Genomic DNA, 15,501 nt, shown 5'->3' on the forward strand with positions numbered 1-15,501 from the left:
GGCAGCTCCTCTGCGGAGCTGCCATGACCTCTAGCCACAAGCAGAAGCAGCTGTTGTAGGCTCACCACTTCTAGCAATGCCTAGAATCACTGGTCTGGCTGAGCTCTACTCAGTGCTATACCTGGAGGGTGAGGTTGTGAAGTCGGCTTTGCCACCGACTTCCTGTGTGACCTTGGGCAGGTCCCTTAGTATCCGTGCCTCACTAATCACTGCATGCCAAGTGCTTTGAAAGTGTTGACTTCTTATATGTTTATTATGGGACGGGAAAGCCCTATTAGAGCACTAATTAGGAGCTCCTAAAGATGGTCCCTGCCCTACAGACTAAGGTAGTCAACTGTAATTATTAGTAATCTCTAAAGACAGTCTGTGCCCCCCAAAAGTTTACAATCTACTGAAGTATAAAAACCTTAGGAGTCAGAGGTGACTGTACAGCGCCTAGCACTGTATGGTCCCAATCACGGAGTGTGGCCTTTAAGCATTACTGCAATAGAAATAATAATTATGTATATAACCCATAACATTTGCTCAGGTGACTTACAAACAAAGAGAGAGAGATTGGATCTTTATTCCAGGGATCCTACAATTGAAATAAATCATCTAGCTAAGTTTATTTCCAGGCCAGTGTGGGGTTGAGTATATAGATCCCCTGTGCTTTATCTGAAGAGTTTTTATCGGGGAGGGACAAGGGAATAGGAGCCTTAATGCAAAAGAATGTCCTGGTTCCACTTCAAATAGACCCTGGCCCTAACGTTGGCGTCTAAAGAGTTAAAAGCCAAGCTCCTAGTTACCCAGATGGAGAGAAACTCTCATGCCTAGAATTCTTCCCTGCACAGGGAGAATGAGTAGAACTACATTTCCCAGCAACGCTGGCATGTCCCTTTCTTTTAAAGTCTATGCACGTGGCCGGTTAGGCGGAGCTGAGACGTCACATTCCTGTATTCCCTTTGCCTGTGTCAGAGCCGGGTTTTTCTCCTCCTGTGCTGTGCACTCGCAAACCTCCCTCATCAAGGCAGGACTCATGAACCTAAAGGCAGGAATCTGACATCAGGACCCCTTTCCCCCAGCCAGGCCACCCTCTCCCCTAGCCTTGGACACCCAGCAAGGTAAATCAAGGGAATCTCTAAATGGGGGGGGGGGGTTGGTTGGGTTCGTTTTTTGCACCCTTTGCACTTGTTTGTTGTGTGTGTGTCTGTGCAGATCGCCAGGAAGAAGCCCAAACACACGCGCACCATTGTATCTGTCTGGGGGTGAGGGAGTTGGGTTTTCATCTGCCTTCCCACCGCCAGACGAGAGATTTCTCAGGCTGGGAGCAGCTTCTGATCACAGGCAAAAGGGCATTTCAGTGTTTTGCTGGCGGGGAAGAGCCTAGATCCGTGGACTATAAACCATGTTGTCGCTGTCATGTTTTGTGTTCCAAGGAGGGTGTGTGTTTTCCCTTTGTTTTGAAGCCAGCTTTTGCTGCATTGAGTTGCGGTTGTGGGGTCCAGCTTGCAGCTGTTTGCATTTTTGCTTTTGTTTGTCTCTCCCCCCCCTTCCCACGAATCCAAGAGGACATGTAGGTGGCCTGGACACCTTGTGTCCAGCGCTGTAATTATTCCGGATCCTATTCCCTTGCCTCTCCATAGGCCACAGCTGAGTGGATTTTGCTTTCATTTTTATCCCTCCCCTGTGGTTTTGGTTTTTTGTGTTGGGGGTTAACGTCTTGCGTGGATGTGTGTTGATGGCATGTTGTCTAGACCGAACTCTCTCTCTCTCCCCCCCCCCCGCTGGCGGAGGACTCCCATTGCGGTCTGTCTGTGGTGGGAGCAGGATCATGGATGGCAAATTGGGCCTTCTGGATCTCTCAGGATGGTGGGGGTTTTTTTTTGTTTTGATTTGTTTTTTAAATGGCATCGTTCCGACCGATCTGTCGGACCAACGAGGCACTTGGCGGATGCCAGCTCCTGGGTGGGGAGAATGCACCCAGCTTGATCACGGTCCGAGCTGTGTTAAAGGAAGATTTAGATAAACGAGCCTCCTTCCACCGGGCAGGGGGCGGTGAGATTGTGCCCGAGCGCTGCTCTGTTTCCTATAATACTGTTTGTTCCAGAAACCTGGCTGATCGCTAGCTCTTTTTTTTTTTGCTGATTGATGATGCATCCTGGGGTCCTTTTCTCTCTCTCTCTCGGTGCTGTAGGATTAATTGGAGGGAGGCATTGTCCGCCCTTTAGCTTCCACTGCACACAACTGCGTTAGAGAGCGGTGGGGTTTTTGTGTGTGGCGGCTTCGATTGACCAAGTGACCTGCGGCGGCGGTGGGTAGCGGTGCATTTGTCTACACTGAATTCGGATCCCCTTAGCCGATGAAAAATCAGGCTGGGTGGAGAGAGCGCGCCCAGCTGGGCTTTATTTTTACACGGGCTTTAGGTGGTTTCGACTCCAATCCGTCCCACCCGAACCGGCTGTGTGCTGGTGCAGGCGGTGACGGGGGAGTATCGGATCGCCCTTCGCTGTGGTTCCGGGGCCGGTCCCGATTCGCATTCACCGCATTCCTTGCCCGTCTGCCGGCAAACGCAGCGAGAGCCTGGGTGCAGATTGGCAGCCACCGCGACGTCTTTTTTATGATCGTTGTTGTTGTTGATCTATTAACCCTTCCCACCCCGGATCCTGAGCAGCTGCCCGGGTCAGCGCCGGGCCCGCCGGTCTCCTCCCGTCAAGGCGGGGGTGCGGCAGGGCCAGCCCGCCCGCCCCTGCAGCACACATCTGCGCCCAGCCCGGGGCCGGCGGCGGCGGCCGGAGCTGGAGCCGCCCTAGCCGGGGGTGCCTAGACTGGGGCGCGGTCCCGTCCGCCGGCGAGAGGCGCCCCCTGCTCCGGCACCCGGCTTCGAGTGTCCCGCCCTGCCAGGAGCCGGGTAAAGGCTCCGGGCGCGGAGCTCGGTGGCAGGGGAGGGAAAAGGCTCCCCCGGCCCCGCGCCACGTAAGAGCTGCACATGGGCCGGGGCGAGGGGTTTGCAGTGGGGCTGGAGCTCTCTGCCCCCTTCCCCTGGCACTGAGGGCCGGGCTGGCTGCTTGCACTCGCTGCATTGTTCTCAGGGGGGCGGACGATGCTGCATGGACTTCGTTTTCCTCTGCCCCCAGCACCCTGAAATGCCTGCCGTGAGATTTGTCCCATCAGCTTTAGACTGAGGGCAGGCTCAGGCCGCAGGAAGTCATTCGGTTTTGTATTGGGGGGGGGGGAAGGCTGGATGTGATTTAGGGGAGGATAAAATGTAGCGGCTCTCCCATCTCACTGCTCTCCGCAAAGGCCGCAGCGTTATTATCCCCATTTTAGAGGTGGGGGAGCAGAGGCACAGAGAGATTGTAACTTAGCCCAGCTCGGAGGAGAAGCCAGGTGCCCTGCCTCCCAGCCCCACGTCTTCTCCACAGGCAGGCCTTCTTTCCTCTTCGGTGAACAGGGGAGAAGAGCCTTGTTTGAGCTTCCGAAACAGTGATTGGCACTTTTGGCTGAGGATCTCAAAACACTTTGCAGAGCATCATCTCCATTTGCACAGACAGGCACAATGAGACTAAATGATTTATCCAAGGTTCACCTGGCAGAACTAGGCACAGTAGTAGGTCTCCTAAGTCGTCGTCATCTCTAACCACTATATAGCACTGCCTCATTTTGCTGTTTTCCCCCACTCACAGTTTTTCTCTAAAACTGAAGCGCTGGAATTGACCCCCAAAAAAGCTTTTAATTCTTATTTCCAGGCTTCCAGCCCAATTTTTTTTAGATTCAAGAGAAATGGATCTGGATTTATGGATGCCTGTCTGACCTTCGAGAAGTTTCCCCTCATTATTTTATGACCAGATGAATCTTCCTGTGAAGACAGGAATTTTATAATAAACATAATTCTTCGTAATTTAAAAGTAGGAGTCAGTTTATCAGGGGACAACAAAATAATGATTTGAAAGCAGTAGAAAAATTATGGATACTCTGTAACATGTAGTTTAGGCCAGAGGCAGTGCTCTGCTAAAGCGTGTAATAATAGCTTTGGAACAGGATCGTTGGCGCTGTGTCAAAGGACAGAACTTTTATGACTAGCCCTTGGAAAGCTCTGTGCTACTCAGGGGTAAAATGCTGATTAATGGTTTAGGGGAGCGCCTGTGAAGTGAGAACATGCCTCAGCAATATTGTCAAAGGAGATCAGAGATGATGCCAGTCATAGAGGCATAGATTCTAAAGCCAGAAGGGCTCACTGCGATCGTCTAGTCTGACCCCTGCATAACACAGGCCATAGAACTTCCCCCAAATAATTCCGAGAGCAGATTTTTTTAGAAAAACATCCAATCTGGATTTAAAAATTCAGTGATCGAGAATCCACCACGATCCTTAGTAAATTGTTCCAATAGTTAATCATTGTCACCATTGAAAATTCTGCCTTATTTACAGTCTAGTTTTAACTTCCAGCCACTGGATTGTGTTTATACCTTTCTCTGCTAAATCAAAGAGCCCATTATTAAGGATTTGTTCCCCATGTCGGTACTTAGACTGTAATCAAGTCACCCCTTAATTGTCTCGGTTAGCTAAGTAGATCAAGCTCCTTCAGTCTGTTGTTATAAAACATTTTTCTAATCCTTTACTCATTCTCATGGCTCTTCCCTGAATCCTCTCCAATTAATCAATACCCTTCTTGAATTGTGGCCACCAGAACTGGGCACACTATTCCAGCACTGGTCGCACCAGTGCTAAATATAGAGGTAAAATAACCTCTCTACTCTAGATTCCCCTATTTATGCATCCCAGGATCACATTAACTGTTTTGGCCACACCATCACACTAGCAACTCATGTTTAGTTGATTATCCACTCCACCCGCAAATCTTTTTCTAGAGTCACTGCTTCCCAGGATAGAGTCCCCTATCCTGTAAGTATGGCCTATGTTCTTTGTTCCCAGTTACATTTAGCCATATTAAAACACATATTGTTTGCTTGAGCCCAGTTTACCAAATGATCTAGCTTGCTCTGAATCAGTGATTTGTCCTCTTCATTATTTCCCACTCCCACAGTTTTGGAGTCCTCTGCAAACTTTGTCAGTGATGATTTTATGTTTTCTTCCAGGTCTTTGATAAAAACGTTCAATAGGGTCAAGAACTGATCCCTGTGGGAGCCCACTGGAAAGAAACCCACTCGATGATGATTCCCCTTTTACAGTTACCTTTTGAGACCTATCAGTTAGCCAGATTTTAATCCATTTAATGTGTGCCATATTAATTTTATATCGTTCTAGTTTTTAATCAAAATGTCATGCAGCATCTGGCCAAACGCCTTACAGAAGTTTAAATATAATGTCAGTACCATTACCTTTATAAACCAAACTTGTAATCTCATTTTAAAAAAAATATTAAGTTAGTTTGATTATCTGTCTTCTATAAACCCACGTTGATCTGCATTAATTAAATTACTCTCCTTTAGTCCCTTATTAGCCACTCCATTCTCTGGCCTGGGATCAATGTCAGACTGACAGGCCCATAATAACCTGGGTCATCTCATTTACCCTTTTTAAAAATTGGCACAATATCAGATTTCTTCCAGTCTTCTGGAACTTCCCCAGTGCTTCAGCACTTATTGAAAATCAACTTTAATGGTTCAGTGAGCTCCCCAGCCAGCTCTTTCAAAGCTCTTGAATGCAAGTTTTCTGGAATTGCTGATTTAAAAAGGTGTGATTTTTAATAGATTCTATTTAATGTCCCCCAGGGATACCAATGGAATGGAAAGAGTGTTATCACGATATGATGAGATTACATCATCTGTTTTTCCCCCAAATACAGAACAGAAATATTTATTGAATACCTCTGCCTTTTCTGCATTATTGTCTAGCAATGGATCAATACTAATGTAAGGATTCTTTTTGTTCCTAATATATTTACGAAACTTCTTATTGTCCTTAAGTCTGCTCACCATAAATTTTTCCTTGTGTCCTTTGGCTTCCCTTATCAATTTTCTGCAATTCTTAACTTCTGATTTATATTCATTACTATCAACTTTCTCTTTCCTCAATTTGTTTAACTAGTTTTTTATTTTTTACAGTTGCCTTCACTTGCCCTCTAAACCAGGTTGTTTTTTTCACCAGCATGGCCTTCTTTTTAGTTGTGGAACTGTGGCTTTATGGCATCTGGGAAGGTGTTCTTAAATGATTCCAAATTATCATTCCAATTTTTCTGATTAAATTCTTCTTCTCAGCTGATTTAGCTCATAATTGTTTTCAGTTTTGTGAAAATGTCCCTATTAAAGCACCAAGTATATATATTATTGGTCTGGACTTCTATTTGCACATTATAAATGTGATCAGGTTATGGTCATTTGTATCCAAGCTATCATTAATTTTTAGTTCAGTGATCAGTTCCTCTTTATCTGTTAGAACAAGGTCTAGTACAGAATTCCCCCATGTTGGCAGCAACACTTTTTGAGTTAGGAAATTTTCATCTATAATATTTAGATCTGCCAAGGATGTTTCAGTATTGGCAGAAGGAGACCTCTAGCATATGTCACTCTAACTGACGTCCCCCATGATCACACAGCTTTTTCCTACACATTATAGATAGGTGCATAAGAAGGCTGTTATTCTGTACTCTGGTGTGATTTGATGATCTGTAGCAGACACCAACTAATACCCGGTCTTGTGCTTTATATGTTTGGATCAATGTCCTTATACATTCAGGATAATTTTTTTTTTTTTGGAGTTATCTGTGACCAAGAAGCAGGTAGGGCCATTTTTGACATAGACTGTCACTCCCCGTCCCCTTTTACCCACACATTCCTTCTTAAATAGGTTGTAGGCATTGATTTTAACGTTCCAATTGCACGACTTATCCCACCAGATTTCAGTAATACCAGCTAGATCGAGTTTATGCTCATAAATAAACAATTCCAATTCCTCTTGTTTGTTACCCAGACTTCTAGCATTTAGTGTCTAGACAATTCAGGAATTTCTTATGTTCATGTCCTTTGGGTCCATAATTAATTTTGTTTTTAACATCTAGATTTTGTGCTACTTGAGTGGTCAACGTCTTCCTTCTTTTTGCCTCCCTCTTGCTGTTAGTTTAACGCCCTCCTGACTACTCTAGCCAGCCTGTCCTCAAGGAGATTAGTCCCCTTTCCACTGAAGTGGAGGCCATACAAAATTTACAGCCCTCTCATCCAACAGAAGGTGGGCCACTGTTCCATAAAACCAAAGCCCTACACCAGTTACCTGGCCACTTAAAAAGTTCCCATGCAGCTTGCCTTCATTTCACTCTTGTGACTGTTCCGTTGAATTTCCATTTAACTAGCCTCCTAAGTTTTGTGTAGTTCCCCTTTTTGAAGTTAAATGTTACTGTGATTGGTACCTCAATGAGTTGCTTTGGATGGTTTTATTAGATTGGGATAGAAGCAGATACCATTTTTTCAGAGCCTACTAGTGATACATGTGACAGGAAGAGGGAGAGATTATTTCTTGCCCCTTCCTGTAAAATGATGGAAGCTCTGCAGTTGTTTCTTTTTCAGATTTTGCTGCCAAGATAGAATATGAGGGAAATGTCTTGCTATTCACAAATCTCTGTCAGTAAAAAGTGTGCACTATTGCTTTCTCAATTGCTATTGCCAATGATTTTATCCTATTGGCACCAGCAGCAAAACAACTGAACATCATCTACTATGGGGAAGGAAGAGTATCACTGGTATCCATGATCAGCAGCTACTCATGTTCCGGCTGTAGACTGAGATCCTAGAGAGCCAAATTCTGATCTCACTTAAACTGGTGTAAATTGAGTAATTCCACTGAAATCAAGAGAGTTACATCAGTCAAAGAACCTGGATTTCACTAGGTAAGATCCTGGTATTCTCTAGGTAGAATGTATATGATCACTTCTGAGCTTCTTCGGTGTACTTATTCTACTTCTGTCATTGTCAGCATTTCACTGCATTATTTTAGTTTATGTATGTAAAAGCCATGGTTAAAGACAGTATTTTTTTTTTAAGCTCACAAGTTATAGGGCTCAGTACAAGGGTCGTTGGGTGAAATTCTATGGCCTGTGTAATACAGAGAGTCAAACTAGATCATCTGATGCATCAGGAGATGGCTGGAGATGGGACCGGGGTGGTGTGGGTGCAGAGTTGTGAGCTCTCTCTCACATGCTTAGCTGGCTGGTTCTTGCTCGCATTCTCAGTGTGTGACTGATCCCCATATGTGGGATCAGGAAGGAATTCCCCCCCGGTTAGGTTAGTGGTGACCTTGAGGGGGGAGGAAGTTTCTCCTTCCTCTGCAGCTTGTGGGTATGGATCACTTGCTGGAATTATCTGGGTATAGCTCATTTAATCCATTTCCCTGCCATTGTGGGGGCCTCAGGTATTAGTGCACCTTAGTGCCTCCTCTTTTCTGCCTGTGAGATATACCTATCTAGTCTCCAGGGGGCTGTAACGCCGTGATCTCGTTTCGGTTGTTGGGTTGCTGTGCTGGGGATGTTGGTGGTGTGTGCTATACGGCAGGTTAGACTAGATGATCTGGATGGCTCCTTCTGGTCTTAGAATTGGTGGAGTGTCTCAGTGGGTATAAATCAGTAGCTGCTCTGGCTGTGTTACTTTATGCCAGCTGAGATATGGCCCATTCTAAGGAGGGATCCTGAGCTGGCTGAGGGATTCCTGCACAGTGCAATGGGTTGCTTTCATCTCTGGCTATGGTTTTATGCCACTGCTTGACAAGCAAATGTTTTTAACACTTTATCTAAAACAAAATTAATATAATTTTTTAAAAACATCCCCCCACCTCTAAGGACTGCAAAAGGTTTCAGTCTGGATGCAAAAACTTTCTTTGACACAGAGGCACGGAAGCCCTGCACTGAATTTTGTATCCCCAGGCCCACAGTTGAACTTGCATTGTGTGGGCCAACTTCAGCTGTGTTTGGGTACATGCCCAGAGTTTCCACCGATGTGTATCTAAGGTGAGAATTCAGCCCTAGGCATGCAAATTCCATTCTGGAAGGTGTCATGCATTTACTATTGCGAATGTTGGAGTTATCATACATTCTCGTATGTGGGGCTCTGTGAGCGCTGAGGAATTGTTTATGAGGAAACCAGCCTAAATTCAGTGTGTCCTCCTACACAGCTCAGGTTTACAGAGAGGCCTCTGTGAGAGCAGTTAAGTACCTACAGCCATTCCACCGCAAGCTGCAATCTCTTTGGATCAGATTGGGTCACTAACTGGATTGGAATCTTCTAGAGGAAACCCAACCTGTTGCAGAAAGCGTTGGTCAGAGCATGAAAATTTGGCAGAGACTGATACCAAATATGGAGTAGGACAGCAGTGGGGTGCTGAATCCCAATGCCAATTGCAGAAAGGGAGCTGGGTTCCTAGCAAAGTGCGGTTCTGGGCCCTGGTTGTGCTCTCTGTCTTGCTGACTCTTCCCCAGCTCTTGCTGCTGGAAGGGAAAAGCGCGCACTTTGTCTCGCTTCTTTTTTGTTTCGCCCCCCCTCCATCCTCCTCCTCCATCCTCCTGGCTGGTGTAAGGGCAAGTCTCCACTACTCTAACCTTCTCTTCCAGTCTCTCATTTTCGTTCCCTTCCCTTGTAACTCCAGTACCTGCCTCTGCTCTCTGCCTTCCTAAGCAGCAGCAAAGTGATTACTCCCTGATGCTGCAGATTCAGGAATGTTTACTTTCCAGTAAAGATGGACAAGCACATTATCTGACTGTTTCTGCTAAGCTGATCAGCACTGAAATGATTAGCAATGTTGATATTTACACAAACCCATTAAGTTTCACATTCAATAATAAATTAAAATGATGGGGGTGAGGGTAGTTCACACCCCTCACAGCAACTATTCCAGGTTGTCTGCAGCCCAGGGAACACAACACAGCATCAGTTATGTTGGAAAGGTTATTTCTGGCAACTGTAAAAACTAGCAACTTAACTTGAAAAGAACCCAAAAGCTTGATTTCTGCAGAAACTGATGGCCCAGGCTCCTTCTTGAGAAACAGTTTTTCGCTAATGGGTGGCAAGTAAATGAATGTAATCTTGCAAGCCTTGGCTTTGGTGAGTAGGGGATATTTTGCCCTCTGAGCCACTGCATGTCTGATGTCAAGGGAGGACATTGAGCTATTGTGGGACTGCAGTCTTTTTCAGGTGAGCTGTAAAACTGAGGTTCCTCTTGCAAGTAGTGTAGAGCTTGAGAGTGATTAACCTAGGAACCAATTCTAGCTTGGGTAATTGAAATCCACCTCCCCAAACTCCTTCTGCAGTTTCAGTGGCATAGTCTAATTCTTCCCTACTTCTCTTAAAGAGACACAGCCAATTTGAATTTTTTGAAATTGCCCCTTAAGTAGCATGTCCTGAATTCTTTAAAAATAAATCCTCTCAAATAATGTATAAAGGGTTTTCTTCTCCCTTGCTGATGTTTGTAAGTGGATTTCCAGCAAGAAGGAAATGGACTGTACGAGGGAAATAGCAAACTTACTTTACACAAAGTAAACAGATTGGAATACTACAGGGTTTTCTGTCAAGTTCTTTCAAATATATTAATCTTCGGTGTCCCTTGTAGCTATTGGAGGTAAGCACCTTTTCCAGACAGAAACCTAAGTCTCCTCCTTCCCTCCACCCCCCCAAATTGATGATATTTAAACTGCCACATAGCATTGTTCAGAGGTGCCTGTTTCATTTGTAGGTGAAATAAACTTTATGTGACCTACAGGGGTGTTGAGGCTCTTGGATAGTTAGTATGTATAAAGTGCTTTGAGATGCTCGGATGGAATGCCCTATAGAAGTGCACTGTACGGTCATGTTTTGAACATGATTGCAATGTCTCATTCATATAATCAGAAATAGGTCTGGTTTACTCATTCTTTTGGCTGACTGGACATTTTGGGGAAAGAAAAATACATAGCCTGTGGATACATTGCTTCGGATCCGAAGGGAGATAAATGCACCCATCTGATTACATGTGGGAGGACCATCATTTCAAACTGAAAATGGGGGAGAACATTACGGCCTGTGGTCTTGGTTCTTACATGTATTTGATCCCATTGGCTTTCTTATGAAATCCTTGATCCGTGAAACTCTTACATGGATTGACCCATGTGCAGACCTGCCCGGCTGTGCAGGTTTCCTGTTTTCTAGGAATATGCGGGTATCCTGATTCTTGACATAAGTGTTGAACTGGGTATAGCTGAAGGGCCGGGGTAAGCCACACACTAACCTTTTTAAAGCAACAGCTGCTGCTAGCTATCTTAGCGGTTGCCCTGGTGAATCTTTTAGACTCCCGGTCTGCTAAATGGTAAGTAGCTTATGCAACAATGGCTGAAGTGGTTCGGCGGAAAATGCAGCGAACTCAGGACACGTCTACACTTAAAATGCTGCACTGGCGCAGCTGCACCAATGCGCTGTTGTAGTGCTTTAATGAAGAGGCTCTAAGCCGAGGGGAGAAAGCTCTCCCGTCAGATTAGTTATTCCACCTCCCCAAGAGGTATTAGCTGTGTTGACTGGATTGCTTCTCCTGCCGACATAGCGCTGTCTACATGGGGTACGTTAGCTTGGTATAACTATGTCGCTCACGGGGGGTGGATTTTTCACACCCTTGAGCAACTTAATTATACCGAGATAGGTCTGTAATGGGAACCAGACTTCAGTTTCCTGTACAGAAGGAGAAGCTGGTGAAGATGCAGTGAAACTTCTCTGCTCTGTCTTGAACTGCTGTCCTGCTGATACAGAATTCAGTGCTGTGTGGAAGAGAAGAGCTAAGCATTTAGAGAGTCTTTCATCCAGGAGTCGCAATCACTGGTTAAGCCTCACAGCCTCCCTTTGAGGTGGGTGAGGAATATATCCTCACTAAACAGATGGAGAAACTGCGAGACATAAGTTGTGTCTTGGCATTGCCATGGCAGAGCTGGGACTACAACCCAGGAGTCGTGGCTCAGAGTTCTGTGACCGTGAAAAGTAGAATAGCACAATAGTATACGACTGAAATGTGTTTCCTTTCCTGATTCTCTGCCGCCTCCCCCCCCCCTTGCATGTCATTAGCCATAGCCATGTTAGATTCCTCCAAGTCTAAAACCTGTGCATCTGGCTTGGCAAAGCTTAGTGTCTGCAGGAATCCACGTTCCCCAAGCAAAAGCAGAAAACACAGAGGGAAGTATGTGGTTTGACGTCAACTTTCATAATCACGTCACTGGGAAGTGTGAGAGTTGAGAACGTTGCTGTTTGTACCTTTCACAGTATTTGTACAATAAAACACCAGTGGAGCTCGTTGAGCCTGTTTTGTTTAGGGTGTTTTCAGTGATACACCACCACGGCCTCTTGTGCAAGGGCACTTCTTGTGTGCCAGCACCTAGGTATGCACTCATTGGTGATGGCACATGCCAGTTCTATTGAGAGAAATGGATTCTGTGTGAATGAAAAAGCAATTGCTTCTCTGGGCGGGTGTTAAATTCTACTGTCTGCATGTGCACTTTTGGCATATTAATATTTGCAACTCCAGGCACCTAAGGGGCAGTCCAGTGTCAAAGCGAAACCTATGATGTGCATGTTCTTCTTAAATGTCGTAAGTGGAGATGTTCTTTCTACTTATAAGTAGGTGGCAGTCTGGGCAGATAGGTGAGCAAAACTGAAACAAATTGGATTGCAGAATTCCAACCCTGAAGGGCATGCAGCAAATATGCTTCTTGTCTTCCAATAATCATGAATAGTATGTAGCTCATATGTATAGCACATAGCGTTTTTCCCCCATCCTCACACACTTTACGAAGGAAGGTATCATTAGCCCCATTTTGCAGATTAGGAAACTGAGGCACAGAGATGGCGCGACTTGCCCAGGGAAACACAGCAACTTGGTGGGAGAGCAGAGCAGATTCCCAATCCAGTGCCCTGTCCCCTGGAGTTCTTATGACAGAAGTTCTGCTGTTGCAACAGAGTGCCAGGGTATTACATAAGACCTGCTGGATTTGGGTGCTGTAACTAGATGAGCATGGGAGTAGATTTATGCAACGCTGATCTCGGGTGAACGGTGGATTTTTGTTCTAATCAGAAGAACACAATTTTTTGTCTCGTTAGGCTGATCATCCTGGTGGGTGTTGCTGTGCATCTGGATTAGTATGCTTTCCTGGCAGTTACAGAAGGTTGCTCTGTATGTCCAGCATGTAATGGATCGACTGTTCTATGAACGCCCTCTTTCAAGAGCTGCTTGATATGAAAATGTAGTTGTTGGGTTTTTTAAAAAGGCTTTTTTGATGCCTTTGCCCTGACTTTTCTCTTTTATCCCATGTTCCTGTTTATTATCGAGGTTCTTTGTAGTCAGCACGGAAAAAGGAACAAGTGGCCGCTGCAGTTCATCTCTGCAGATCTCCCTTGGACTGCGATGAAATACTTTCTTTGTGCACACACCCACTTCCTCCCTAGTTGCTGAGTCGATCGCGTAAGCTCCAGGAGCCTTTCCTTTCAGTATCCTGTTACCCTCCTGGCTTATTGTTTGTACTTCTCAATTTGGCTAGTGAGTGAGGCCAAAGTGGCTACTGGTTTGAGATGGCTCAGGTGACTGCAGTGGGGAGTGGCAGGTACTCAGCACTTCTGAAAAGCAGGTGCAGGTTGTCTCTGGTTGGGCATCTAAATCAGTGGCCACGTTTGAGAATGCATGGGGAAGGTTTTCAAAAGCATCGTAGTGACTTTCCATGGGGACTTGTGCTCCTAAATCCCTTAGGCACATCCTGTGGCCCTTATGTGTTGGACTGCTGGTTTTCTGCCTCTTTTTTAACCATGAATGCAAAGGTCTAGGAGCAGCATTTTAAATATTACTATTTATTAATATGGTCTCTTTCTCCTTGTGCTTCACAGGTTTGTTCCTTTGAAGAGGGAAGCCTTCTTTGACTCACAGGAAACTAGTGCTCTGGTGTTCTTGTTTTTTTGGCAAAGGGAGGCAGTGGATGTCAGTTTGCCAGAAGCAAATTCTTGCAGTGAGTCAGAGAGATTCATGGACTATGTATTCTTTGACAATAATGAAGCAGTAAGACAGCACCTTTGTGTTAGTAAGAGAGGATTAGATTTAAGTGTTGCAACTATAAGTGCTATTTTTGGTGTTTATATGAGAGAGGAAAAGAAAGCAGGAACTGTTGATGGTGCTGCTCTATTGGATTCTACTAACAGAAAAAAGTTCCCATGTGTGTCATTTGTCTGTCTGACTTAATGCTGTAAGCAAGGACTATAGGTGAAATGCTGGCTCCATTGAAATTAATGGACCATGTCTCCTACAGTATAGAGTATTCACTTCGGAGATCCATGAATATGAAATAGTAAATGTGCCCTTTGCACAGTTAGCTGATGAACATGAAGGCAGATGGTAGATTAAATTCTTCTCTGGTTTAAAGACTGGGGAATTTAAAGACTGATGATTTATATCTGTAAGATTGCAGCAGTTCTTCAACTGAAAGCTTTATGGCAAAATATGGAGGCTCGTGAGGCTTTTGGAAATTCTTTGTCATGTGTATACTTCTGTGCGGTGATGAAGGTTATCACGCTGCTAACTCGATTAGATTTTTTTTTAAAGGGGGTTATAATTCTGCTACAAACATTGTGCTTTGGAAGCTTGGCAAATGGGATCTGTCATCTGTTTTTAAAAAGAATGAGTTCAGCAGCTGATGTGTTTTGAAGGTTGTGTAACAGGGCGAGGAGAATTCACTTTAAAGGAACAGTTTAACTTGGGTTTTTTCACTTGTAACAATAGAAACACATGAGGTGACTATGACTGCAGGAGCATGTAGGAAGTTGAAACTGCTTTTCTTCAGTTTGTTCTGTGAGTTTGGCAGTTCTTCCTGCATTGTCTGTTTCTCTGTCTCCTGGACTGTTGTTTTTTTGACATGGGCCTTTTATGCAGAAACTTTTTAAAAATAGGAAAAATGTGATTGCAAAATCACACACTGGCAGGGGGAATTGGGGCAGATGTAGGGTCTGATCCCTGGAATTATTGGGAGTCGTGTTTTAAAATCTCATCACTTTTCAGATGACTGTGTCCCTCAAAGGGTCGGCTGGAAGGTATTAATCCATAATCTGATCACTTCTGGCTTTTGAAAGAAAGACTAAAATGGATCGAATGAGCTGACTACGAAACAAAGTGCTGCTGTGGGCACACAGCGTATGTCTACACCGCAGCTAGGGGCGAGCCTCCCAGGCTGGATAGGCAGACCTTGTTAGTAGGGCTCGCGCTAGCACACTAAAAATAACTGTGTGGACACTAGCACCAGAGCTAGTGTGAGCCCTGCTAACACAAGTCTGTTTACCTGGGCAAGGAAGCTGACACCCAGCTACAGTGTAGACGTTCCCATGCTGAAGAAACCTAGGTAATCCAACCACGAGACCCCAGTCTTGGTGCTACTATAACAAAATCTTTTTTTTTTCCTCTAAGATCCTTCATTTCTAGTTATCTTAGGTGTAATTTATGACAGCACTAAATTTAAAAAAATCCGGAAAGGGCGGTGTGGGGATTTTTTTTTTTTTAGTTGACTGGTTCATTAGGATTTCTCAAGTCTGT

The 15,501-nt window shown here is 44.9% G+C and overlaps 1 protein-coding gene across 2 annotated transcripts in view; it reads left to right on the forward strand.

Moving 5' to 3' along the window:
* The first annotated feature begins 923 nt into the window (after window positions 1-923).
* The window catches only part of CTIF (cap binding complex dependent translation initiation factor), a 318,671-nt gene continuing 304,093 nt past the window's right edge, over window positions 924-15,501 (forward strand). For both annotated transcript variants that reach the window (XM_067545642.1, XM_067545643.1), the window contains exon 1: window positions 924-1,103. The gene's annotated coding sequence lies outside the window, so the exon portion shown is untranslated. The remainder of the gene's footprint in view (window positions 1,104-15,501) is intronic.

The sequence above is a fragment of the Emydura macquarii genome, unplaced genomic scaffold (genome assembly GCF_026122565.2).
Source record: "Emydura macquarii macquarii isolate MOO-44397 ecotype Brisbane River unplaced genomic scaffold, CSIRO-AGI_Emac_v2 contig_1045, whole genome shotgun sequence".
NCBI classification, from domain to species: Eukaryota; Metazoa; Chordata; order Testudines; family Chelidae; genus Emydura; species Emydura macquarii.